Source organism: Giraffa tippelskirchi, chromosome 4 (assembly GCF_054371585.1).
Source record: "Giraffa tippelskirchi isolate mGirTip1 chromosome 4, T2T-mGirTip1v1.2.pri, whole genome shotgun sequence".
NCBI classification, from domain to species: domain Eukaryota; kingdom Metazoa; phylum Chordata; class Mammalia; order Artiodactyla; family Giraffidae; genus Giraffa; species Giraffa tippelskirchi.
The window spans coordinates 9,940,607-9,967,500 of NC_137278.1; the positions used below are offsets into that span (position 1 = coordinate 9,940,607).

Genomic DNA, 26,894 nt, shown 5'->3' on the forward strand with positions numbered 1-26,894 from the left:
AAGAGCCAGAGATGGAGAGAGAACCTGAGCAAGACAAATACAGAGGCAAAGGTAGAGAGAGAGACACAAAGAGAGAGACAGAGAAAAGAGACATAGAGAGACAGAAATAGGAAAAAAAATAAAGAGAGAGTCAGAGAAAGAGACAGAAATGCAGAGGAAGAAAAAGGGAAAGAGAGACGGTGAGAGAGAGAGAGGCAGACAGATGGGCAGAAACAGCCAAATGAATGAAGGAGGAGATGAGCAGTGAGATAAAACCGCAGAGAGATGAAACAACAGCAGAGGCCAAGGCGGGGGTTGGGGGCAGGCTGGTGCTCCAGCTCCCCAGACATGGGCTTTACCACTGATCCCTGCTGCCCTACTCTGTGTTGTTCACGTTCCCCCAGCAACCCCCCCACCTCAGCCTCCCAGCTATGCCAGCTCCCCCATGCTGGGCAGATGGGCCCCATCCCCAGGAGGACCAGGCAGGACCCCAAGCCTCCATGTGTGCCCTCTGACTGTCACCCAACCCACATCTGCAAGCCTTTCAAACCTCAGAAAAGCCACTGCCCCCAGGACGCCCCAGCAAGCTGCCCCCACCCCTGATGACCTCTCCCCACAAAATCGAGTCCTAGGGCAAGGACCAGCCCCACCTGTCACCCAGTGCCCCCTCCGTGGCCCTGGGGAAATTTCTCTGGGGCACCATAGCAAGGAGCAGCAGTGGGTTCAGGCCAGGGGTCCAGAGGGCCCAGAAAGCCACTTCCTAGGGAGGGTCTCCCCCTCCGCCCTCCTCCCCTGCTCCCCTCCCTGCAGTGGATGGCGGTGTAAAACCAAGAGGGTCCCCCTGAGCAGGCTCCATAACTCAGCCAGCCAGCAGAGGCCGATATTTAAATCATAGCTTACTTTGCTTTGTGTGAGGGAATTTATTAGCCTACCACATAAATGTTTTATTCATTAGGCCGCGTAAATAATGCATGCCTGTTTCCATGGAGACTTAACCCTTCCGCTCCCAGAGCCCCGGCCTGCCCGGCCTCCCCACCTTTGTGTTATCCAACCACCCCCCTGGTTCTGAATCTGCACAACAGCAACAAGACCACCAGCAAAGCACAACCATAATCAATACTATTATTATTATCATCCATCACTTCCTCAGCCTCTGGGAGCCAGACTCTGTGCCCAGTTCTTCTCTTCCCCTCTGCCCGCTGTGATGTCACGGCCACACATACCACCATCTCCTCATGCTACTGATGAGAAGACTGAAGCCCAGGGTGAAGGAGACACATGTCCAGGGCCACGCAAGCCCTGATGTGGTGCCAGGATTCACACCAGACATGATCGACACCAAAATCCAGCCGTCTGGACACTTGTCTCCTCTTCTCTGCCCGGCTCAGGACCCCCTAGACCATGCAGGGAGGCGGCTTAGAGGCACCTTCCAGGCAGGAATTCCCCTCTGCTCAGCTTTGCTCCACCTCTGTCTGCGATCCACAGAATCCCAGGCCCCCAAAGGCTGAGGTTGTGGGAATCAGCCAGACAGACCCCTGGAAACCATCGTGTAAACTGGGACCCAGAGTGACACAGGACTCACCCAAGGTCACACGGCAAACCCCAGGAGAGCCAGCCATGAACCCAGCTTCTCTCCTCGCGCCCTGAGCTGCCTCCTGAGGTCTGAAGGTGACAGGGCCTCCCCTCACTTTACTGATGGAGAGTCTGAGGCATTGGGTTTAAGAGCTGGGCCCAGGGTCACCAGCAAATTGGCAAGGAGAGCGCGCTGGGCAGCCTGGGCAGGCCCCGCGATCCTCCTGGTCATGTCTCACTGCTCTGCTCAGTGAGCGCGGCAGTGCCCAGGCCACCTCTGCCACCTCAGCCGCTCGTTAGGCAGCCTCCACAGGTGCCCAGGTGGCCCCTCAGTGACGGCGGAGCACAGAGGCCACCACAGCATCCTGATTCCCTCCACCAGCTTTCTCAGGCTTTGAAAACAGCAGAATCGTAAGTGAACCCAGAGCTGTCTGTGGACATAAAACCTGACCCACTGGTGTCTGCAAATGACACCCTTAAATGCTGCCCTCCTGGCTTGTCTCCCACCTGGAAGTGGTCCTGAGTCCTCTCTGACCCACTGAAGGTGACACAGAGCCAGGGAGTTTGGCCGGGACCATGGGAAGCCCTGCGGCTCTTCATCTCTTGTCTCCTCCAGCATACCTAGGATGGGGCTTGGTTTGTCTTCCTTTCAGGCAAGCACCTTAAGGCTCAGGGAGGTGGAGAAACCTTCCCAGGCCACACAGCTGGCAAACAGCAAAACCTTGGAACTGAGCCCAGGTTGGAGTATCTGTCTGTCCTGCTTGCCCAGCCCTGACCGCCGCCATGAAGCCTCCCAGGGCGGCACGTGGGCCACTGGTAGGCAGTAAAACTCCCTGCATTTTTAGTGGGGAAGTGGTTTCCCTTTTAACTGTAAGTCAGTCTGGTGCTGGCTTGTGGACCGCTTCTCTAACACCACAAATTACCCTTTTAAAAACAGAGACTGCAGAGCCCAGGCTGCGAGCCTGCTGCTGACTGCAGGAACTGGCTGGAATTTAATAATTCCGTTGCATTTTCATTATATTTATTTTTACAGCTGCCTCCATTCATAGCAAGTAATGCTGGCTCTCCACTTAACAGCAATGATAATAATGTAGCTTAGACATAGACAGCACTTACAGTGGGTCTGGTATTGTTCTAAGCTTTGCATATCTTAACTCATCGAACGTCAGAATACCCTATCGGGCACCAAGGTTATCAGCCCTGAAGAAGAGATGAGAAAGCCGAGGCATAGAGCGGTTAGGACTGACCCCTCATCACACAGCTTGTCAGTGTCCAGGGCCAGGCGTGGAATCCTTTATAATCAGAGTGTCTCCCACAGAGAGGTGAATTTTTCTCTTCAAATAAATTATTTTAAGATAAGAAAGAAAAAAGGTAAAGAAAAAAGGTCAACTTGTAATATGTACTAAGAAAATAATCCTTCAGGGAGTACCTGGATGTGCCGGAAGTCATGAAGTTATCTATGAACTCAGCATGGCCTGGGCATCCACAGGATGTCACCCCTTCTCCAAAGTTCCACCCCCTGGGCTTGGAGCCAATGAGAACAAGGCCTGGCTTGAGACTGACTCTGTGGAACCCTGGAGTGGCCGGTTATCCTGAGTTCAATCCGAAGAGGCCGAGGGGGGCACCATCTCAGGGACTCCTTAGATCTGCCTGCATTTCCCTGCACACCCCATCCCACCCCTGCATAAGCACACTGGCAGCTCTGGGGTTCCCCCAGGGTGGGGGCTTTAGGTGTGAGACACCCACAGCACTCTCCTGCTCTACCCTGATCCAATTTGTGTCTCTGCCAAGGGACTGCCCTGATGTCAACAAAGCTGCAAACCCACTGCTTCCCCAGAGGCTTTCAATGAGCAAATGCCATGCAGAATTCATGCAGATTTGGGGAGGGGGAATGCCTCTCTGAGCCCACAGCAGCTCAGCCAATGGCTCGAGTCACCAACATCCCCAGTGTAAATGGTCCTTCAGCTCCTGCCTGGACACTGTCTCTCCATGGCTCAGATGTGAGTCCCTGGGGTCGGGAGGTGACAGATAGATTCTTGTCTCTCAACCTCTTCACACCAACCTCCTCCTTTCCCTCAAGGCCACTGATACAGGCTCTGGTGCTTCAGACACACCCCTCAACACACACTCACCTACCATTTACCAGCAGGCTCTGTTCTAGATACAACTCCATGGGGCAAAACGGCACTCTCCCATTTTATGGAGGAGGAAGCTCATCAGAGCTTCCCTGGTAGTTCAGTCGGTAAAGTATCTGCCTACAATGCGGGTGACCTGGGTTCAACCCCTGGGTTGGAAAGATCTCCTGGAGAAAGGAATGGCAACCCATTCCAGTATTCTTGCCTGGAAAATCCCATGGGTGGAGGAACCTGGTAGGCTACAGTCCATGGGGTTGCAAAGAGTCAGACACGACTGAGCGACTTCACTTAAGCTCATCAGAGAGGGCGAAGAACGTGCCTCAGGTCAGTTCAGTTCAGTTTAGTCGCTCAGTTGTGTCCAACTCTTTGTGACCCCATGGACTGCAACACGCCAGGCCTCCCTGTCTATCACCAGCTCCCAGAGTTTACTCAAACTCATGTCCATTGAGTCAGTGATGCCATCCAACCATCTCACCCTCTGTCGTCCCCTTCTCCTCCCACCTTCAATCTTTCCCAGCATCAGGGTCTTTTCAAATGAATCAGTTCTTCACATCAGGTGGCCAAAGTATTGGAGCTTCAGCTTCAGCATCAGTCCTTCCAATGAATATTCAGGACTGATTTCCTTTAGAGGAGACTGGTTGGATCTCCTTGCAGTCCAAGGGACTCTCAAGAGTCTTCTCCAATGCCACAGTTCAAAAGCATCAGTTCTTCGGTGCTCAGCTTTCCTTATAGTCCAACTCTCACATCCATACATGACTACTGGAAAAACCATAGCTTTGATTGACGGACCTTTGTTGGCAAAGTAATATCTCTGCTTTTTAATATGCTGTCTAGATTGGCCATAACTTTTCTTCCAAGGAGTAAACATCTTTTAATTTCATGGCTGCAGTCACCATCTGCAGTGATTTTGGAGCCCAAAAATATAAAGTCTGTCACTGTTTCCACTGTTTCCCCATCTATTTGCCATGAAGTGATGGGACCAGATGCCATGATCTCAGTTTTCTGAATGTTGAGTTTTAAGCCAACTTTTTCACTCTCCTCTTTCACTTTCATCAAGAGGCTCTTTAGCTCTTCTTTGCTTTCTGCCATAAGGGTGGTGTCATTTGCATATCAGAGGTTAATGGTATTTTTCCCAGAAATCTTGATTCCAGCTTGTGCTTCACCCAGCCCAACATTTCTCATGATGTACTCTGCATATAAGTTAAATAAGCCTGTGCCCAGGTCACACAGCGTCTAAGCAGCAGAGCCCAGGCACAATCCAAACATGACTCCATTGCATTGCTTATGGTCAAGGAGAATGGGAAACTTCCTGACCCCCAGCTTCCAGGGTGGGTGGTGCAGAGCCATGCTGCTCTCTCAGTGTGTGGGAATCCCCAAGCCCTCTGAGCCTGCAGAATCCAGGGCCTCCCACAGCCCTAAGTGATGGTTCAGTCCCCACTGAATCTTCTTGCCCCACACATGCCCCTCCAACTCCCCTCCCAGGAGGCTCTGTGATTTCCCACCAGCTCAATTCTAGTCTCTGGTCCAAGTCCTCAGCCCCTTCATGGAGTTGGGATAACCAGGTCATGTGGAACCCAGTGATAACACAGCCCCCCAAGGAGGGTCACAGTCCCACCCCATCTCTCAAGCCCACTGTGTAACCCCTGCTCTTGCTGACCCTTTCAACTTTGGGGATTTTACAGATTCAGCCCCACGCAGACTCTGTGCCCCTGATCAGGGCAGTGGACCTGTGGACTCAAAGGATCTGAGCTACTTTACCCGAGAGGTCTTATTGGGAGGGGCATCTCAAAGCCCTCCCTTCCTCAGTGAATCAGCCTCCTGGCTATCCCGGGTCCCCTTCTGCCTCGGCCCGCCCAACCCTCCAGTTTTCTGCCAGCCATGGCAGCCTCTCTGATTCCAGGGCAGCCAGGAGCTCTGGGTCCTGAGTAGACAGAGCCCCAGATTTGTCAACGTGAAAGGAAGGGAACAGGGTTGAGGGACTGAGCACCAGTTCCCACTCAGTGTTCCCTCCCTCCTCAGACAGTGACCTGGCTCAAAGCTGGACAGAGTCCCTATCACTGGAGTAACTCTGTTGATGGGTCCCTGCTCACACTCTCAGGCTCACCTATCTCGTGACAACTTCTTTAGACCTTTGTCACCTACCTAGAGATTCCATAATGGATGCAGCCCCATCTCAGATGACCTCTCCTCACCTCACCTTGGTGGCTAAGACGGTAAAGAATCTGCCTGCAATTTGGGAGATCTGGGTTCCATCCCTGGGTCAGGAAGATCCCCTGGAGGAAGGCATGGCATCGTACTCCACTACTCTTGCTTGGTGAATCCCACGGACAGAGGTGCCTGGCAGGCTAGAGTCCATGGTGTTGCAAAGAGCTGGACATGACTGAGCGACTAAGCACACACACCCTAGAACACTTTGTCCAACCTGCCTGTTTCTTTCTTAATCCCTTAGGTCTCTGCTTAAGTTCCCTGAACCCATAATCAAAACCCAGCCTCCCTATTAGGTATAGTGTTGGACACACACACACATACACACCACACACACACACACACCACACCACCACCACACATACAGACACACCAGTTATCACTAGTTAGCAGTAGTCATTGGAGTGGTTGATTGAGTCTTACTCCATGAGGCTATCTCCTGTGCTAGTGACAATTCCTGGTATTGGAATGCTTTATGAATAAATGAGTGGGGAGCTGCCCAGGGGACCTCAGTCCTAGGAGTAGTCTCATTATTGTACCCCAAAGTCATCCCAAGAAACTCCACCAGGAATACTGAGACCAAGGTCTTAGGTGAGGTCACCACCTCTGTATAATTACTTTTCTAAGCTGGAAGGGGCAGCTTTGTTCTAGCCTCGGGGCTGACAGTTCTAATCATTCCTGCTGCAATGGGACTCCAGACCCCAGAGCTCCAGACCCCAGAGCTGAAATGGTTTTGGGGGTAATGGTCACTCCCTTGCATTCCTAACCCAACTCCTGCTTCCCAAGGTGCAAAATTACCCCTTCGTCTTGTCTCCCTCTGACCAGAGACCCTGTCCTCAGTACAACACTATCAGGGTCACAGGGACCCTCTTAGAAGGTGCTATGGGTCAAATTGTGTCCCTCAAAATGATATGATGAAGTGTTAATACCACTTAACAACAGTGGTACTTGTGAACATGACCTTATATGAAACTAAAACCTTTGCGGATATAATCAAGTTAAGATGGGGCCATACTGGATTAGGGAGGACCTTAATTCAATTTCTTTATAAGAAGAGGAGAGACAAATGCCGTGTGATGACAGAGGCGGAGACTGGGGTGATGCAGCTGTGAGCCAGAGGGTGTCAAGGATTGCCAACAACCTCCAGGAGCAAGAAGAGGCCGGAAGGATTCTTCTCGAGAGACTTTGGGGAAGCCTGGCCCTCCCAACACCCTTGATTTCAGACTTCCAGCCTCTAGAATCGAGAGAATAAACTTTGTTATTTTAAGCCACCAACTTTGTGGTACTTGATACAGCAGCTCCAGAAAACTAAAACAGGAAACTGTGGGCTCAGGGGCCAGAAGCCAATGTGGAGAAAGGCCCTGTGCTTTGCCTGAAGCCAGGTGTGCAAGCCCCTCCCATCAGAGGATAGTGGGGTGCTGCTGGGTCTGGAGTTATCTGTCCCGATTCCTCTTATCTAAAACTTGCCCTTCCAAGGGACTTTCCTGGTGGTCCAGTGGCTAAGATTCCGCACTCCCAAGACAGGGGGTCCCAGGTTCAACCTCTGGTCAGGGAACTAGATCTCACATGCTGCAACTAAATAGCCCACATGCCACACTAAGACCAGGCTCGGCCAAATAAGTAAATATTTAAAGAAATAAAAATAAAAGTTGCCCTTCTAGGGATGGGCCTGGCTGCCATGTTCAAGAGACAGTATCGTACAGCAGCCAGGCTCACAGATGTTAGGATCAGACTCCCGGGTTCCAAGTCCAACTCAGCCACACACTAGAAGTGTGACCTTGAGCGTGCCTCTTCAACTCTCTATGTCTCACCTGTAAGTGAGGCTGATAATTATAGTGCTTACTTCCTCATCATTATCATTATCCTCCTCCTTGTCAATAGTATTACTATTACCATGTGACTCCTGCCATAGCTGATTGGACCAGAGATGAACACCTGACCCAGCCTGGGCCAATCAGGTTCTCAGTCTCAGGAATGTGGGATGTGTGCTCAGGACACAAGGTTCACCCAGGTGACATGAAAGCACAGAGTTCAGGACGCAGCCCTATTTGTCCACAGGCTTGGAGAAGCAGGGAGAGCCAAGTACGGACAAAAGAATGAAACAGATGCACACAGGGATGCTCAACTAAGAGGCCATTTGGCTCCAGACATAGAGCGAGATGGACGGTGAGGCTGCCTCAGACCCCCCAGGGTTCTCTGACCCTGTTCCTAGGCTGTGTTTCCTGTCCTTGAAAATAAATCCCTTTTGAGCTTAAGCCAAATAGAGTGGCTTTGGTTATTTGAGTGCAAAAGGGGGGACATCGTCTCAGCCCTAGAAAACCAAAAAGGAGAAAGTGGATGAAAGAATCTCAGTCCCATCGGTGTGGCCACATGTGCGTGTTTACATGTCACGTTTCCAGCAGAAGCAAGGCCCTGACATATCACCCATCCTCCCTGGTTGACTTTTCTAGCGAATGAAGGTCCACGCTCTTCCCAAAATGGAATGGGGAGCATCCCCCTCTTGAAGGGAGAGAGATGGATGTCCAGCAGCCCACCGCTTCCAGCCTAGCTGGGGAAGACCCTCTGTCCTCTCCAAGTAGCCCTGGTCTCCGCCCTGCACTGGCTGGTGGTGGGACCCCAACTGGGTCACCTGTCCTCCCACCACCCCGAGTGTCTCATGTTCACTGTGAACAGGTGTGCCCTGCCTGCCTCTCTCACAAAGGAGGCTCCAGGGGAAGGGGAGGGACTCAGATCTCTCAGCCCAGAGAAGGCGCCAAGCCTCACAGACAAGGGAAGCGGGGACAGGTATTCCACCAGAAGAGAGACCCTCCCAACACAAAGAACCATCTCTTAGGCACTGCCACCTTCATCAAGGCCCCCTACCTTCACCCAAGGAGCCGTGAACCCCCTGGAGGAACCAGCAGAACCTGTGAACCCATTAAGCTCCCAAGGACTGAGGTAGAAGCCCCTCCCTCACATGCCTCCATCTCTGAGGGTCACTGAGTGACACCAGGAAGGCTCCACACTGTGTTCCCACAGGCAAAGGCAGGACCCAGCGGACTGGAACAAAGCCAGCCTGCACCTCTGATCCCAGTGGGGAGGCTCTAGAAGGTCTGCAGGCTCACCCTTCTGTGTTCGCATGACTGAGCCAGAGGGAATGGCTTCCTTAGGCATTTTCTCTGCAGGAAGAGGGCTCTGCCAGTGAGGGTACCTACATCTCCATCTCACTTCCTTCTCCTTCCTCCCTCAGAATTGTCCCCAGCACCTCCACGTTGCCATCAACATTTATCAGCGCTTAACTGGTTTTCTGGATCATTTCACTTTACCCACCACTTCCCTCTTGTTGAAACCCTCTCCCTTCCTGAGCTCTGTGACATCACACCTTCCTCTTCTCCCCTCTCCTCCCCAGCCACTCCTTCTCTGTCTCCTGCTGGGACCTTCTTGATGGCCGGTTGTCCTCAAGGTACTGTCTTTGGGACTCTCCTCTTTCCACACACTCCCTGGATGGTCTCATCCACTCCCTGGCTTCTCCTCTGACCTGAGGGCCAAGGACACCTGGATCTGTCTCTCCAGCCCAAACCCTCTCAGGGACCACAGATCCAGGAGTCCAGAAGCTTCTCTGCAGCCACTTTGGTTACCCAGAGGCTCCCCACACTCAGTGAACTCATCACGGAGCTCTTCTCTCCCACTAAAGGACTGTCTGTTCCCTACTTCAGTGAATCATGACCTCCACCCTCTAGTCCCCCACTGAACAGCATATTAAAAAGCAGAAACATCACTTTGCCAACAAAGGTGCATATAGTCAAAGCTATGGATTTTCCAGTAGTCATGTATGGATGTGAGAGTTGGACCATAAAGAAGGCTGAGCCCCAAAGAATTGATGCTTTTGAACTGTGGTGTTGGAGAAGACTCTTGTGAGTCTCTTGGACAGCTAGGAGATCAAACCAGTCCATCCTAAAGCAAATCAGTCCTGAATATTCATTGGAAGGACTGACGCTGAAGCTGAAGCTCCAATACTTTGGCCACCTGATGCGAAGAACTGACTCATAGGAAAAGACCCTGATGCTGAGAAAGATTGAAGGCAGGAGGAGAAGAGGATGATAGAGGATGATATGGTTGGATGGCATCACTGACTCAATGGACATGAGTTTGAGCAAGGTCTGGGAGTTAGTGATGGACAGGGAAGCCTGGCCTGCTGCAGTCCATGGGGTCCCAAAGAGTCAGACACAGCTGAGCAACTGAACAACAACAACTTCTAGTCACTTCCACAATTAACATCATGATACCTCACTCTCTCTACGTCATATAAAACCCACTAGCTAATCCTGTCTTTTCTACCTTTAAGGCATCTTTCTAATTTGCCTGGTCTCCCCATCCTCTTGGTCACTGCCTCAGCTCAGATACATATAATGTTCCACCTGGGCCTTCCTGTCAGATGTAGATGTATAATAAATCTTTCTAAATAAATTAACCTACTTTAAAGTTTAAAGTACAAGAACTAAGCCCCACCTGACCTAACTCGGAACAATTCAACCAGAATCCAAATCTCAACTCAGAGCTCAGAAAGTAGGGCTGATGTCTAGAGTCTAAAGCAAAATTCTCTCTCAAAATTAAGAGGTCAAAGCCTAGTGCCCCACACCCAGCTCACTTTTCTATCTGAAGAGTCACATATGGGGATTTCTCTGGTGGTCCAGTGGTTAAGAATATGCCTTGCAATGCAGGGGATTCAGGTTTGATCCCTGGTCGGGGAACTAAGATCCCACAATCTGTGCGGAGAACACTAAACCTGCTCGTTACAAATAGAGGCCATGGGCCACAATGGCAGATTCTGCGTGCCGCAACAAAGACTCAACAGAGCCAAATAAATAAATATTTTTTAAGAAAATAAAGAGTCACAAGTGGCTCTATCTCTTCTACCAGGATCTCTTATTGTATTTTTCTCAAAGAAAAACAAGTGTCGATGGGGAGAGGGTTAACAGTTTATTCTATTTTTTCTGAGTGATTTTATCACTGTCGTTAGAACATTCATTGAAGTAAGTGAGGAATCCATCACAGGCTGACAGCAGTGTGCAGACTAATGGCTGTTAGATGGTAATAATTTTTAATATGATTTTTATTTCACTTAATTTCATATGTGCTTGACAAAAGGTCCCCAGTCACTGGGGAGCAGTGTGGAACTGGGAATATGCTCACAGGAAGGTCTATTAAGCCAGGTGCTGGAAGCGTTTCAAAGAAACAACTTTGCCATGGGGGGGGGGGGAAGTTGGCAACTTGGTTTTATGAAGGGAACTGGTTCCTGGCAGAATGTCAGGATCACATCCCCACAGACACTGGCGTATGCTCGCTACATGAGACAGAGAGGCAGAGGGACAGGAACTTAAATGATGGGCACGACCCACGCGTGCACACACACTTGCCTCAGCCTGTGTACATGGATATAGCTTATGTTGGGAGAGGACACAGAGCCACACCCAGTACATTGCACTCTGAGCTTTTAGGAAAATGGATGATACACATAAATGTGCATTCACAAAGCAGAGAGAGAGAGAGAGGAGGAAGAGAGAAAGAGACTGAGACTTATTTCTTGACATGATCTAGTCTCACCCAAGGAGACAGCTCTCTTTCTCTTGCACAAACATGCGTGCACACGTGCACATGCACACACACAATCACAGAGAAAGAATGTACAGATTTAGCCCCATATGGAATCACATCTCGCATACATAAAAATAACCATGTATCAAACGTCTCTCGCAGTCACCAAAACAAACATACGCATCCTATTGGGTCTGTCCTATAGCCTGTTAATGGATCATGAAGTCTTTTTTGGGGTTTTCTAAAAATTGTTTTTTAACTATTAGAAGAAGTGTGGGGGAAATGAACCCCGTCCCCAAAGGCAAGCATCCCAATGTGAGATGAGGATGAGAGAACCATGGAGATGGGGAAAGATAAGAATTTATTTTGCATAGCCTCAGCTTTCCAGCAATCAAGAAGCTCCCAGCAGGATCAGGGACAGATGGCTAAGAACAGGAATGGCTAAGAATGAAACAAATGTGACTACAGCCTATGTCTAAAGTGATCTGGGGTGGGATAGGCAGGGTCTCAGAGTTGCTGGTTTGGGGCATTGAGTGCTCTCCCAGACATACACCAGATCAGAGTGACCCAGCCTGATTCCCAGGTCCTGGGGAAATGCTGGCAACCCCCAGTGAGGGGGTCCTAGCCACAGGAAGGCAGGCTAGTCTGGAGGCCTGCTCCCACATCAGCAGGGACTTGAATTAAATCATGGGGCCCAGCCCACAAACCAAGTTCCTCCAGAAGGGGAAGGAAGAGAAGCTACAGTCTTTAGCCCTGCAGTTAGACACAGAGGCAGGAGACAGATCACAAATCTCCTGGGCAGGTGAAGAAAGTCCTGATGTCACACCCTGCCGACCCTCACTTGCTCCAAGACAAGGCCTAGAGGACACTGCAAAGAGCTGATGGGGCCCGATCTCTCATTTGGTTCCCCACTCAGAGGAAGACTGGGCTTCCCTGGTGGCTCAGATGGTAAAGAATCAGCCTGCAATGCAGGAGACCTGGGTTTGATCCCTGGGTCAAGAAGATCCCCTAGAGAAGGGAATGGCTACCCACTCCAGTATTCTTGCCAGCAGAATTCCATGGATAGAGGAGACTGGTGGGCTATAGTCCCTGAGGTCGCAAAGAGTCAGACACTACTGAACAACTAACACTAGAGGAAGACTAGAGCAGTGCCCCCTACAATCTGCTATAATAAGGCATTGTATGGTCCCAGCCACTGAAAAGAGTGGGAATGGGCTTTTCTCAGGTTCTCTTAGCATCAAGAGGAATTCCTAGAAGGTTGGGGCAGTCATCTTAAGATGTTACTCTTCCTCCAGCCAACCTCTTATTCACCCTGGCTTAGGATCTCCAGTGCCTGCAGGATTGAGGGAGGAGTCCTAAGTCACCTTGTTCTTGTTCAGTTGCTCAGTCCTGTCTGACTCTTTGTGACCCCATAGACTGCAGCACATCAGGCTTCCCTGTCCTTCACTATCCCCTAGAGTTTGCTCAAATTCATTTCCAGAGTCGGCTCTTCACATCAGATGGCTGAAGTATTGGAGCTTCAGCATCAGTCCTTCCATGAATATTCAGGGTTGATTTCCTTTAGGATTGACTGATTTGAACTCCTTGCTGTCCAAGAGACTCTCAAGAGTCTTCTCCATCACCACAGTTTGAAAGCATCAATTCTTCAGTGCTCAGCCTTCTTTATGGTCCAACTCTCATATATGTGTATGACTACTGGAAAAATCATAGCTTTGACTACACAGACTTTTGTCAGCAAAGTGATGTCTCTGCTTTTTAATATGCTGTGCAGGTTTGTCATAGCTTTTTTTCCAAGGAGCAAGTAAGTGTCTTTTAATTTCATGGCTGTAGTCACCATCTGTAGTGATTCGGGAGCCCAAGAAAATGAAATTTGTCACTGTTTCCTCTTTTTCCCCATCTATTTGTCATGAAGTGATGGGACTGGATGCCATGATCTTAGTTTTTTGAATGTTGAGTTTTAAGCCAGCTTTTTCACTCTCCTCTTTCACCTTCATTAAGAGGCTCTTTAGTTCCTCTTTACTTTCTGCCATTAGAGTGATATCATCTGCATATCTGAGGTTGTTGATATTTCTCCTGGCAATCTTGATTCCAGCTTGTGATTCATCCAGCCTGACATTTCACATGATATACTCTGCATATAAGTTAAATAAGCAAGGTGACAATATGCAACCTTGACATACTCTTTCCCAATTTTGAATCAGTCCATTGTTCCATGTCTGGTTCTGTCACTTTTTGTCTTGCATACAGGTTTCTCAGGATACAGGTAAGGTGATCTGGTATTCCCATCTCTTTAAGAATTTTCCAGTTTGTTGTGATCCACATAGTCAAAGGCTTTAGCATAGTCAATGAAGCAGAAGTAGATGTCTCTCTGGAATTCCCTTGTTTTTTTCTGTGATCCAATGGATGTTGGCAATTTGATCTCTGCTTCCTCTGCCTTTTCTAAATCCAGCTTATACATCTGGAAGTTCTCAGCTCATGTACTGCTGAAGCATAACCTGAAGGATTTTGTGCATTACCTTGCTAGCATGTAAAATGAGCAAAATTGTAAGGAATTTGAACATTCTTTGACCTTATGGAAGTCAATTGCTATGATCCAGGTCCCTCCCACCCCGCACATGTGTGCACACATGCACACACACACACACACATACATGTAAACATACTCCCATGCATTCACACACACATAAAGATTTCAGACATTACCTCTAGTCCCTGAGTAGCCACATCTCTGAGGTGAGCAGCAGGCCTGAAAGCTATCAGCACCACGGACAGCAGCAAGTCTCTGTTCAAGGTGCTGACTGGGGCTTGTCCACACTGCACACTCACCCCTTTCACAGTCTAACCAGGAGATGCAAGGGGACATTTATCTGGAGACTGAGACTACAGGGGATCAGAGTTATTGATTCACTGGTAAGCTCTAGATCTAAAGAAATTATTTTATAGAATAGACTGTTGAGAAGTGGAAAGGCAGCCCTACTCCTTTGCCCCGAGTGCATCTTTAAGCTCCCTGTCCCTGAACTATCCCAGACTAGGATCCACAGTTGACTGGGAAATGGTCCAAAAACGAAGTCTTTGTAGGATTAGAAGTCTTCACTCAATAAAGTATAAACTTTCTTCTAATTAAAAACAAAAACAAAAACAAAAATGAAGTCTTTATACCTGGTATAGACTGTGTGCCAGGGTCTGTGCTAAGCCCTCTACATACATTATCCCAGGTAATTTTCCAACAAAATCAATGAGGTAGGTGCTATTATCACTTCCATCTTGTAGATAAAAATCTTGATATTAGAGAAGCAATTGGCTCACCCAGCTTCAGACATTTACAGGCAGAGGACTCACACATAGGTTTAGACTGTAAACCCCAGAAATTCTGTCTCTGTGTGCTGTGTGCTCAGTCGTGTCTGACTTTTTGTGACCCCATAGACTTTAGCCCAACAGGCTCCTCTGTCCATGGGATTCTCCAGGCAAGAATACTGGAGTGTGTTACCGTTTCCTCCTCCAGGGAATCTTCACAACCCAGGGATCAAAACCGTGTCTCCTGTGTCTCCTGCATTGCAGGCAGATTCTTCACCCGCTGAGCCATCGGGGAAGCCTCTTTTGTTTGCCTTGTAAATATACTAAAAATCACTAGGACTTCCCCGGTGGTCCAGAGGCTAAGACTCCACTCTCCCAATGCAGGGGGCCTGGGTTCAATCCATGGTAAGGGAACTAGATCCAACACAAGTTGACTAAGAGTTCGCATGTTGCAACTAAAAGATTGTGCATGCCACAACTAAATCAAGATCCTGCATGCCTCAAGGATGACTGACACTCCCACATGCCACAGTGAAGACCTGATGCAGCCAAATAAATAATAAAATATTTTTAAGTAAAAATAATAAATTTTAAAAACCATTGAATGCTTACTTTTAAAAGGTGAATTTTACAGTATGAGAATTATGTCTTTAAAAAGAAGAAGAAGATGATGACTTTGGTGGATGAGAGTCTAAGCCCTAGTCAGTGCCCTGAAATTCCTCTTCACAAACCATAAGAGCCCTGCAGCCCTGCAGAACTGGCCCCGGGGGACAGCTGCAGTTAAGAAGCCAGCAGAGCAAGAGGGACTCATGGGAGTTAGGGAGACTCACTCAGAGGGAATGGAGCCCAGTCCAGGGGGAGCTCTGCCGTGCCATGGAAAGCTCAAGAGGTCACAAAGGAAAGGGAGTCCAGGGGTCCCCAGGGGACTGAGAGGTGGGAAGGACAGGTGTCCATTACAGCATCTCCAGGGGCAACTGGATCTACTGGGCACCAAAGAAGACAATGGGGGCAGTGGTCCAAACCTGCACAAGTGAAGAAAACTATGATGGTAAGAAGATGGGGTGGGTAGCCTAGGGAGGGTTTGGGGTTTTGTTTTCAAGATAGGGGAGCCCTGAGGAAAGACGTTGAAAAAGGCAAAGGAAAGAAAGAGGGGCTGCTACTGGCCAGCACCCACAGGGGCCTCCTTGACCTTCCTGCAGAGATAGCCCCTTCCTCCCTGAGGCCCCACGGTGCTCTCTCCACCCATCCCTGTGATCACCAGCATGGGTGTCGCTGTCTCTCCAGGTAGAACATCAGCAACTCAAGGCGTGGCATCTTCCAAGGTACTTCTGCAGCCCCGGGGCTGGTATAGAGGGAAGGACAGAGTGCCAGGTAGGAAGGCCAGCAAAGGGTTAGACAGACAAGCTGGCTGAGACACATCCAGACCGACAAGCAACTAGGAAAAAAAAAAAAAAAACGGCCACAGGGACAGGCAGACAAGGCCACCAAGGTGTCTCCCCTCCCCCGGCTGCTGCCCCCACCCCCATGGCTGACACCATCAGGCCTGGAGCACAGATTTATCTCCAAATGCTGCCACAATCCCGCTATTGGATTTGTAATCACAGGCTCCAATGTTCACGGGATAAATATACTAACAAACTAATTGTTTGTTAGCTCTGAGGTTGGAGCAATCAACACGTCCAGTGTGAGATATGGGCTGCTCGCCCGCTCACGTTCAGGCCAGCCCGAGGCTCGGGGCCTGGCGCCATGGGCACCGTGTGGACCCAGCCGGGCCCAGCCTGTCATGGGCACAGAGTCCTGCACCTCGGCTCCAGCGGGTGGCGCGGGTGGGAGGGCGCCGTGCGCGCTGGCACGTAGCCGTCGCTGCCCCTGCCTGCGCCTCAGCAGTGGCAGACATAAACTAACTTGGTTCCTGGGGACCCCAGAGGAGCAGCAGGAACTGTTTGGTAGAGAATTATAGCTGTGGGTGAAATTAGATGTACTCTGAGCCCCAAGGCTGAGAGAAATAAAAAGCATTTTAAATGGAGTGTAGAATTCATATTCCTCAGTCACCTTCCAATAAATAAATCTTGTACCATTTTTTTTTTCTGTAAACAGTGGTTACACTCAGCTTCTATTGTCTCCACATTCCATATGCCAATTGGTAAGGAGGGGCAGGGTTGTACTGGGGTGGGAAGGAAGAAACCAGGGTGTGTCTGAGGTTTGAGGGGCAGGGGCTAGAACCATGGTGGCTGCCCGGAGGTGTCCTCAGCTTTAAGGAAGCATGAGGAGTGTCTCCTGGTCATAGACCAACCCTGGACATCCCTCAATGGCTGCCCAAGGTAAGGGGCCCAAAATGGAAACACCAGTTCCCAAGTATTGAGACCCAGGGGTCCAGGGCCTTCGGCCATGGAGGACAGAGCAGCTCTCTGGGTCCCCTTCTGGAAAATGAGCATCCACTGCCAGGGGACTGGGGGTGGTGGGGAGGGCCCTGCTTGCCTGGCCACAGCAGCTTCTGTTGTTTCTGGTTTTCCAGGTGCAAAAATGATAACTCCTTGTGGCTAAAGATGCAGAAAACACAGAAAATCACACAAAAGAAAAATATCACCTGCAATCCTGAAAAAAAAAATCACTGTTGGTATTTTGGTAATTCTCCTCCCAGACTTTCTTCAGTGTGTATATGCACAAAAATAAATATATGTTTTACAAGAAAGAAATAAGCTCTACTTTTGTGAAGTACCCAACACATACCAGGTACTCATCTAGGTATTTTGAATATATTATCTCTGATTCATACAGTACAATACAATTCATACAAGCCCAAATTCATACAATAATCCTACAAAAAAGACTTTGTATTAATGTGGGAGACGTGGATGCGATCCCTGGCTTGGGAAGATCCCCTGGAGAAGGGAAAGGCTATCCACTCCAGTAATCTGGCCTGGAGAATTCCAAGGACTGTATAGTCCATGGGGTCACAAAGAGTCGGACACAACTGAGCGACTTTCACTTTCAGTAGAACACTGATACTCAGTTCAGTTCAGTCACTCAGTCATGTCCGGTTCTTTGTGACCCCGTGGACCGCAGCATGCCAGGCCTCCCTGACTATCACCAACTCCCGGAGATTACTCAAACTCATGTCCATTGAGTTGCTGATGCCATCCAACCATCTCTGTCATCCCCTTCTCCTCCTGCCTTCAATCTTTCCCAGCATCATGGTCTTTTCCAATGAGTCAGCTCTTTGCACCAGGTTGCCAAAGTATTGGAGTTTCAGCTTCAGCATCAGTCCTTCCAATGAACATTCAGGACTGATTTCCTTTAGGATGGACTGGTTGGATCTCCTTGCAGTCCAAGGGACTCTCAGGAGTCTTCTCCAACACCACAGTTCAAAAGCATCAATTCTTTGGCGCTCAGCTTTCTTTATAGTCCTGATACTAGAGAAACAATATTGGCTCTCGTTTACTTGGCACTTATTGTATACCTGACACGTTCTGCTGAGCACAGACCTGAATGATCTCATGTAATCCCCTCCCCAACCTTGGAAGGTGGGCCCCATTGTTATCCCTCAGCCAGGGGAGGGAACTTGTCCAGGGCCACAAAGTAAGTGGGCAGCAGAGCCATGATGCAAAGCCAGATTTGTCTTATACAGAGCACGTGCTCCCAGGCAACCCCCAACCAAAGCTTTGGTGCAGCCATAGCCAGACCACAGTGGGCAGCCCCCACCTTCTCCATCTGGCCCATCTTCCTTCCCACTCACACTAGCACTTCTTCTTGAACCTGCAGGACTTGTCCATTTCCCAGGGTTAAAGGTTGAAGTTTCTATAGCTGCCCTGACACTGTCCTGTCAGTTCATGAACAGGGAAACAGCAAAGAAAGTGGACAAAGGCCATGGGTTTGGGCTCAGACAAACCTGATTTCAGTCCCAGGTCGGCCACTTATTGAACTGTGTGTCCTTGGGGATGTCACTGCCCCTCTCTGGGCCTTACAGGCCTTAGCTGGAAAATGGAGATACTAAGAATACTCACTCTACAGGGCTGTTGTGAAGACCAGATGAGATCATTACATGTAACTCTTCTCTGGTACATGCAAAGGGCTCCAAAATATTAGCTACCTTTCAAGTTAAGAACAAGGCACCGGAAAAAAAAAATCCAAAGAAATGATAACAACAACAAAAAAGAAACAGAGAAAGAAAAAATCCAGAACAACAAAATCAGGACACTAGGACACATATCCCAGCTCCTCCTCCCCTCTGTTCCCACTTCCTTTTCCATCCTCTATTTAATTAGCTGCCATGTACCCATTATACAGAAGGCCAGGGAGGAGTGACTGAAAGTCAGGGGCTGACCCCTAAAATACAAAGAGAGAAAAGGAAAAGCTGCCCCTTCACAGAGCTCCTTAACACACACACAGACTTTTCTGTTTGCTCCTGGGGCCAGTCCTCCCATCGCCCTATGAATCTATTTTTTCCCACCAAGGGAGTCAATTTCTATAGAAATACACTTGGAGGTATGGGTGAGTGTTGTCTTTAACTGAAAAGATTCTCCACCCACACAGGTCAAGGAGAGGCAAGGAAGGCTTGGGACCAAGCTCTGCCCCAGCTGCCCGAGATCTGGGGTTACTCAGAGGCACCTTGGGCAACAGCAGCCCAGGAGGCCTTCCTGGGCAAGGAGGGCAACAGCAGGATCTGGAGAGATGGACAGGTCTGGACAAGGAGGAGGGCTGTGGGCTGCGGCCCTGGGTTCAGGGGCCACAAGATCAAATCCCAGGTCACTTACTGACTCCCATGGAACTCTCAGCAAATCCATTCCTCTTTCTGGGCCTCAGCTTCCCAGTCTGCAAGATGGGTATGATAACATTCCACTGGAACAGCAAAGGCTGTGCCCATGGGAATGAATGATGCACAATGAATGAATGATGAGCAAATGAGTGATTCCACACCGAGCCCACAGCAGCATCTGACTCTGAGGTGGCCAGGACTCCCTTCTTCCAAGGGCCCTTGATCATTTATTTTTGGTTAATTAAATGGTAAGATTTCATGTCTGATTATTTACTGCCAGCCAGCTTCATTACCAGCTCCCCCATAAATCACAGCAGGGGAGCTGGGCTCCAGCTCCCTGTCCCCATGCCCACCCCAATCCCTGTACCCCAGCAGAGCGGGGCTTTAGAGGACCCTAGAAGAGGGGGAGTTGTGACATGTCCTGTCCCGGAGAGCTACACACAGACTCCTCCTGATCCAAAGGCACGCCCCAGCCTCCTAACAAACAGAGTCTCAGAAAGGACTTGTTCATTGCCCGTGGCCACATCCAGAAGATTCGAACGTGGCAGGTCACCGCTCCGCACCCTTCACAAGTCAGAGCTCCACTTCTGTGATTAGACCCACTCTCACAGAAGAGGGTACCAAGACTGGTGGGGGCAGGAGCAAGATTAGAACCCAGGTCTGGCTCTGGGGTCTGTGCCCCAACCACCCTGCCTCGGTGACAGGGAAAGCACAGACTTCAGAGTCAAACAGACCCAGATTCAGATCCCAGCTCTAATGTCTACACCTGTATGAGCTTGAGCAAGTGCCTTCACGTCTCTGGGCCTCTTTCCCTAGTTAGGAGGTAAGGACAGTCCCCACACGGACATGGTGGGTGCTCTGGAAACGCTGAGTACAGGAAGACCCCAAGGGACAAAAGCACCTCAGTGTCCCTTTGCTCTAGCCTTTGCCACTGGACACAGGAGAAAGAGAAGGGGGTGAAACAGAACAAAGGCGGCCAGCTCTCCCATCTGACCGTGACTCCAGGAGGTGGGCAGGGGCCATTCACCGGTCCAAAGGCCCACCCCAACCCACAGCAACAGCTGTTCACAGATTGAGTGCTCCGTTTATAGCTGCTGGATGACTGTTCAAATCAGTGAAGGAACAAACCAACAAATCGAAGACTACAAGAGTGGATGAATACAAGAGTGGATGAATTAATGAACAATCAAGTGACAGAACAAATATATAAGGGAGTGAACAAAAGTCCAAAAAGCCATTGAATGAATGAATGAAAAATTGGATGGAGGGAGGGATGGATGGGAAAATATGAGAGCAAACAAATGATCAGATAAACAACTAAATGAATGAAAGAATGAATAAACAGAAAGGAAGTGGGGTGAGAGGGGGAAGGGAGGGAAGGAAAGAGGGAGGAGAGAGAGGAGGAAGGGGAAAAAAAGGACAGGCAGTGAGAGCAGGCCTACACAGAGCAGCTCCTCAAAAGCAGTGGTCCCCTGCCTGTCCCCCTCAATCCCAGCCCCTGCACCATAGCCCAAGGGAACCACAATGCAGCCTCCCCAGCAGGTCTAGAGCCCAGGGAGCCCCCTCGCTGGCAGCCTTAAGAGCCGGCTAGGGGCAGATGGGCTTTGCCAAGCCCCCCGGCCTCGTCTTTAACTATTACATTAAGCATCTGCTTTGCCATTCACAGCTCGGATAGCATTTTACCCCTGAGATATTTGATTTTATTACCTTCCAGGGAGAGGGCCAAGCAAGTGTTCTTATTGATTTGCACATTAAATATATTAGTAATAAAACAACATCTCCGTAAACCAATTGTAAAATCAATATTAATTGGTACCAAAATATCACAAGTAGTTGAATTACAATTAAGAGAGGGGGTGAGCCGTGCCTCAGGGCACAAGGTGCTGAGGACCCAGGAGTGAGAGTAGTTGGGGGATCAGATGTCAGTGTCAGGCCACCCTGGTTTCCTCTCTCTAAGCCTCAGTTTCCTCATCTGCTCAATGGGGATAATCACTCTAACAGCCAACCTTTGGTGTGGACAAAATGAGGTCATGTGTGCACAATGCCTGGCAGCAGCAGGTGCCTGAGGGATGTTCTTCTCCTCCCCTTGTCTTTGCCTCTACTGTAGACAAGAGTAAGTCATTCACACTATAGTAAGAACAGGCAATATTGGCAGCTGTGGGGGGAGAGGGGCATGCGGAGGGAAGAGAATAGCAGGAAATGCAGGGAACTGTGAGGTGTGTGCTAGTCTAGGGGGATCTGGGATGGCTTCCACAGGAAGTGACTTAAAACAGACCTGGAAGCTGGGAGAAGAGCTGAGGGAGGGCGCTCGGCATGTTGAAGGGAGGCCAGGGGCCACGATGCTCTTTTTATTATTCAAATATGAAAAATCAAGCCTATCAGGGGCACAGCTAATCCCCTGCAAAGGTCTGAGGTGCTGGCATAGGAGTTTGGGGTGAGCAGGAGACTCTGGGTGTCAGGCTGCACCAGGCACTTCAAGTGACCCCTGCAGGCCAAGAAGCCCAGGCTGTATTGGCTGCCACCAGGATTGGGGTGTGCGTGTACTGGGGAGGACTCTGCCTGCCAGGGCCAGGTTCAGAGGCATTGGCTAACGCTCCCAGACGTGAAGGAAACCATCCCGAGGGTCACCATGGAGTCACCACAATAGCCACAGAAGAGCCATTCTCTCCAGCAGCAGCCTGTATCACTCACAGACCCCCGTTATCCCAAAGTGCTCAGGTGACCCCTGGAGGCACTGCACATGGGCTCCAAGGACCAGCCCTCTTGGCTTCCTAGTCTGTGTAGATAGGTATGTATGTTTTTGGTTGGTTGGTTGCTAAACTTCTTCAGTAACAATCACATTTGATCCTCACGACAGTTCTACAAGGAAACTTTGGCCTTCGTCCCCATTTAACAGATGAGAAAACTGAGGCTCAGTGAGAGGGCACTGGCCCAAGTGTACAGCCAGTAAGTGGTGGGCTAGAATTCCAACCAAAATCCGACTCCTGAGCCCATGTTGCTCTCCTGCTCCTCGTCCCCATGGGAACGCTGAAGGGGGTGGGGATGCTGAAGGGGGTGGAGACTGCTCAGGCACCTAGACACTGACTCATAACTCTGGCTCTGCTCCAAAATCCAGGTAGGAGCCATAGTGCTCCCAAGGGCCCTTCCTTCAGCACTGTTGACGACAGCCCTTCCAGCAGCCCGTGATGCTTGGGTTTCCTTGGCTCTTTACAGATGGCAATAATGACAATACAAATATTAATGCTGTTACATACAACTATTGATGAAGGGCCTTGCACTCTGCCAAAAACTTCACCTATATTTTCTGATTTGATGGACTGCAGAGCATAAGGGTTCAGTTTACATTTTCTGGTTAGAACCACTTCAGTTTGAATCTCAGTTCAGCCAGTACTGATTGTGAAACTGGATTGGTCAGCTATGGCCACAAAAATGCTGCATAACAAAATACTTCAAAACTCAGTAACTTACAGTGATACATATGAATTGCCACACTCAAGGGTGTGCAGGTTGGCTGTGGTTTAGGCAGTCTAAGCAGAGCTTGGTTAAGAGCCTCTGCTTCAGGCTGAGAGTCAGACTCAAGTCCGCTCTTTAGGTCTCTTTGCATTCTAGAACCAGCGTCTACACAGGGCATGTTCCCATGGAAATGACAGGAGAGCACGAGCCAAGTGAAACCAATCAGCACCTTCAAATCACTGTTCGTATCACATCCATAACATTGCACCAGCCACAATGAGTTACATGGCCAAGCTCAACATCAACAGGTCAGGGAAATACACCTCACCCATGCTGGGAGTGGAATCAAAGATCTGCTGAATAAGTATCCAAACTATCACAATAAACCTGGGCCTCTGTTTATTCATCTGTAGAATGGGGATATTACCAGTTTCTATCTTATTGAGTAGCTGGGTGGCGTCACTGAGGTAATATATGCCATGGTTCCCAACCTTTTTGGCACCAGGGACCAGTTTCGCAGAAGACAATCTTTCCATGGACCTGGGTGAGGGATGGTTTCAGGATGATTCAAGCATGTTAGATTTACTGAGCACTTCATTTCTATTATTACTACATCAGCTCCACCTCATATCATCAGGCATTAGATTCCGGAGGTTGGGGACCCCTGATGTACACAGAGCTCTTAGCACACTGCCTCCTATGTAGCAAGTCCTCAAAACAGGGTAGCTCTTATGAGTAGTAATAATAACAATTCTCTCAGATTTGAAGCCAGTGATGGTATCACCCTTTCTCCTACTCCAAACACCCCTACCCTACGTCATCCCATGGACTTGGGGAAGTAACAGTGCCATGTCCCTGTTCCAAATCAGATTGCACCACTGACCTGGCCTGACCCTCCACGGACTCGGCCAGCAAACCCAAGGCCCTGTGGGCAGTGACGCTCGTACTCAACTAGTTTAAATCAGGAGCTGCTGCTTCTGCTGCTAAGTTGCATCAGTCGTGTCCGACTTTGTGCGACCCCATACACGGCAGCCCACCAGACTCCCTCATCCCTGGGATTCTCCAGGCAAGAGTACTGGAGTGGGGTGCCATTGCCTTCTCCGAAATCAGGAGCTGAGTCAGCAGTAAAGCACTCAGTTTGAGTGCAGGACATCCCCTGGCCTAAGCCTTGGCCTCCCCAAGGCTTCCTGATCCTGCAGTGCTTTGTTCTCTGTCCCCAGGATGTTGGCAGCCTCAAGGGGTGGGGGAAGCTGGTATCTCAGGTCCCCCACTTCATCTGGGCCATTTTCTGGCTGACTGAACGGCAATGCTCTCTCTGTGCCCAGAGCTCACCCCAGGTGACTCATGAGAGCCCTTCCCTGACCAGTTCCCCCACAACCAGTCAGGCTTCTTTAGTCTCTCACTTCGCACAGCTCTTGGATCAACCATGACTCAAGGGTTATTGGACACGTGTTCAAATTCTGCCTCCCTGCTCTGAAGGCCAGGACCAGGTCTGTCTTGTCACTGCCGGACCCCAGCGCTGTACCTGCAGGTGTGAACCTCCATGGCTGTGCTCAGGCATCCCATGGTTACAACACGGCCCTCACACCCTGGTGAAGAGGTGGTGAGGATGGGGGAGGGGGACTGGTATTGCCAGGGCCCTGAAAGTGGTAGGACAGGCAGCCAGACGCCACGAGGCAGTAGGTCCTGAACAGAAGGGGCACTGGTTCAGAGAGCAAACCTGCTCCCTGCCTTCACTCAGGGTTTCTGCTTCATTCTCCTCTCTCTGCGTGCCGCCTGGCCTTAACCCTACATAACCTCAGACACCCAACAGAAGCCGGCCAGATGCTGTCACTCAAACGCAAACTCCCAATTCCTTCAAGAGGGACTCTGGTTTGGCTCCAGATGCCAACACTCAGGTGTCCTCTGGCTCCCTCGCTGCCCAGGCCACCCCTGGGACCGAGAAGCACGTGTGCGTGCTCAGTCACTCAGTCGTGTCTGACTTGTGCGACCCCCATGGACTGTAGCCCACCAGGCTCCTCTGTCCTTGGGATTCTCCAGGCAAGAATACTGGAGTGGGTTGCCGTTTCCTACTTCAGGGGATCTTCCCAACCCGAGGATCGAACCCTCATCTCCTACATTGGCAAGTGGATTTTTCCCACTGAGCCACTAGGGAAGTTCAGGGGCTTCAGGGTCTCAAAAGGGAGCGAGTTTAACAAACACCCAAAAGATGGCACTCCCTCAGCCTCAGATTCCTCCTTTGTGAAATGGGGCTGTTGTGAATGTCAAGTACTCTAGTAGAGAGCAATAACTCTTATTACTGTCACAGAAGCCAACAAGCCCCAGACTTGCTCTGTGCCCAGCACTGTGCTGTGTCCTTTCGCTGCATGATCTGATTGAATCCTCAGAAAAGTCCTTGGAGTTTGGTGCCTCAATTGCTGCCACTTTACAGAGAAGAATACTAGGGAAGTAAAAGGGCAAGGGACCGTGCAAGGTCACACAGGACTGGGATCCCAAAGTACGTCTCTCTGCCTCCCCAAGCCTGCATTTTCCCTCCCCACTTGGCTCCCTCTTTGCTAGGGTTGAGGTGGGAGCTGACCGACCCCAGGAGAGGGCCAATGGGAAAGCACTTTGCAAACACCAGGAAGAGCCAAGTTTGTCACACCTTGTTGAGGACTCTCATCACCCAGACTCCAAGTAACTGCTGAGGGATGTCAGCCTTACACTCTCCTGCCTCCCCTGTTCTCCTGGCTCCCCTCCGGTGGCTGCCTGCCCAGAGTCCTGGGCAGCACACACACTCGAAAAATATCCATTTCTCAGAGCAAATAGCTACCACTTGCATCAGTGGATGGCTCCTCACCCCCAAACATCTCACCTGGAGGAACCATAGTTGCCACTTGAAACCTCGGGCCCAAATGGCCCCACCATGGAAAATGCCCACTGGACGGCTTGGCTTCCATCCCAAAGGACCATGGGGAGCGGTCAGCTCTTCTTTTTGTTGTTTCATTGGTCCAAAGATATCCATTTTCTCTGCTGGCAGCCCATGTTAGGGAGGGCAGGCCGTGGGGAAAGGGGCACAGGAGGGGCACAGAAGGGCAGAGCCGGGGCGATAACCCTGGGCGAGCTGTGTGGAACACACCTGACTTCTTAGCTGTGAAGTGGAGGAGTCAGGGGCCTGGGAACTCAGAGCTTTACTGAGCTCCAGCCTCAGGCTCAGAGCACTCCACCTCCCCTCCTGGCTGAGAACAGCCCAATGCAGCAAAGCCTCAGGGCTCGGCCTCTCCCTTGGCCCCACAGTATGAAGGCTCCCACAGAGACCTCAGCTCCCAGAGCACTGGAACTTGCGAGAATCCAAAGAGTGGAGTACCGATGCACCCTCAGCCAGCACAGCCCACGGTCCCCACCTGGGTCTGCCTGTGTGTGCAGGTATGTGCACGCCTGTGCATGGGTAAATACGAGTGCATTTATCTGTGGGCCTCAGAGGTGTGCATGCCCATGCCTGGGCACGTGGCGTGCACGCTCGAGTTCACAGACGTGTGTGCATGTTTGCAGATGCGTGTGTGTGTATACAAGCACGGCATGGCACACATGTGTCTTTGGGTGTGTGCCACCCAGGACTGCCTTTGTGCATCTGTGTGCTCTCATGTGTTTGAGACACGTGCATCTGACAATGAATGAATGTGCTTGTTTGCCTGGGTGTGCACATAGGGGAAGCCTAGAAGCTGACCTCTGCTGCCTTGGTCCAGCTAATCCTGCCCTCCTGCCCAATTTCAAGCTTTCTCTACATTGAAAAGGCTTAGTGCAGTGATTTGCTATTAATTACTGTTTAAGTTTTGGGTTTTTTTTCTTTGAGAACTGCCACCTCTGCAGCAGTTCCCAGCTGCGCTTTGATAAATCATTCCAGCTGCTGGCATTCAAGCAACCTTAAGAAAAGAGGAGCACAGAAC

At 50.1% G+C, this 26,894-nt stretch overlaps 1 protein-coding gene across 1 annotated transcript in view; it reads right to left on the minus strand.

Annotated features, from left to right (window-relative positions):
• MVB12B (multivesicular body subunit 12B) overlaps positions 1 to 26,894 on the minus strand; it is a 483,962-nt gene that overhangs the window by 414,741 nt on the left and 42,327 nt on the right. The gene's annotated exons all lie outside the window — the stretch shown is intronic.